A 1,757-nucleotide genomic window follows, 5' to 3' on the forward strand; every position below is an offset into this window, starting at 1 on the left:
TCCGAAATATAAAACATTCAAATAACAGTTTAAATTGGTTCCATGAATGAGCTTTAGCCATCTTAATTTAGCTTAAAAAAAACACACAAAAGAAGAAAAATACCAACCAAACACAATTCTTCCCCTCCATCTACTCACTGGACATCTTGTGAAGAAAGTAGATGCAGGTTGTATATTTCAGAGCAAGTGTGATGACCCCCCTGTCCATGGAGCCAGCTCCTAGGAGGTTCAGGATGCACTGGTGTCTGAGGCATGGTTAGCTACAGCCAATCCTCCCTGCTAACCCCTGGGCTCTGGAGCACATCACATTTTCAAATCTGCACACGTGCACACTCACACACATACATACACACGTCTTCTTATAGGCATAATGTGCTAGACAAGGTGGTGACAGATTTCCTAGTCTTTTCCCCTTTGATGACAAAGCATTGAAGAAACACAATCATTCCTTCGAGAAGGCATCTGAGCTCACTCATCAGGTGGAGGTAGGAATGCTGGTCATTTTGCTGCAGCAATATCCCTCACCCTTTGCCTCTGGGCCAACTTGGAGAAAAACATAAGGGGAAGCAATATAAATGCTCCAGGATGTGGGCAAGCCCATATAATGATGCACAGAAGTGGAGCATTCTTGCTGCTTCTCTTTACAAGGCAGATTCAATGGGGGAAGCAATCACCGCGTCACTGTTCCCGGCCTTGACAGTGGGCTGTCCATCTTGTCCCCAGTGAGCGTCCCCAGTGTTAAGGCAGTCCTGCGTGAGGAGGCTCCCAGCGAGGCACACACTGGCTTCTGATTTTCGGACTTTTCAGACTCTGCTCTCAGAGAACGTGGTGTAAGGATTTCGTTTGTAATCTATTTCTCAACTTTAAGATGTTCTAATTACACAGGCTCTCCTTGAAATTTTCTCCGAACTGTTACTTAATCATTTCATCACTTCCATTATATCTTTTTGCTAGTAAATTTGTTTTAATGTGATTCTAACAAAGGCACCATTTTTTTTCTTCTACTTTAATAAGATGAATGATCTATTAATAGGAGGAAAGATCTTTAAATACTGTTTTCTCCTGCCCTGTCCTTTCCTATTTCCACTTTTACTTTTGAGTTTTCTATTTCTATAAAAAGTCTGTATAAATCAGCCATTTGCTAGGCTATTCAGTCCTTTGTCCTGGGAGATAAAAGTCTCCATGAAATGTAGTGGGTTTAGCCTGAAGCCTCTCTGATAATGAAATGGAAGGTGTGAGTAATAAAGCTGGAAAAAACAAGGATGATATTTTGCTGATGCAGTGCTTACGGAAGAAGTGGAGGACTAGTCAGGCCAACATAGAGTATTTGCTTTTCTCATCTACATATATATGATCATAGGCAGTTCTGCAGGGTGAAGAATTTGCAACGCCCCGTCCTTGCCACTGAGAACCTGCCAGTGTAGCTCCCTGCATATGTAGACTCTATATACCACACACTACGTATCCTAGGCCTGAAGACAAATGAAATGACAAGACAGCGCACTCTGCATGCCACTCTTAGAAGAGAGTCTCAGGGCTGCAGTAGAAATACCTTTACAGGGAGGGATTATTTCATAAATTCAGCAAACCTTCTTTTACTAGATCAGTGATGGCGAACCTATGACACGCGTGTCAGAGGTGACAAGCGAACTCATTTTTTTTTGGTTGATTTTTCTTTGTTAAATGGCATTTAAATATATAAAATAAATATCAAAAATATAAATCTTTGTTTTACTATGGTTGCAAATGTCAAAAAA

The sequence above is a fragment of the Myotis brandtii genome, unplaced genomic scaffold (assembly GCF_000412655.1).
Source record: "Myotis brandtii unplaced genomic scaffold, ASM41265v1 scaffold501, whole genome shotgun sequence".
In the NCBI taxonomy this organism is placed as follows: Eukaryota; Metazoa; Chordata; class Mammalia; order Chiroptera; family Vespertilionidae; genus Myotis; species Myotis brandtii.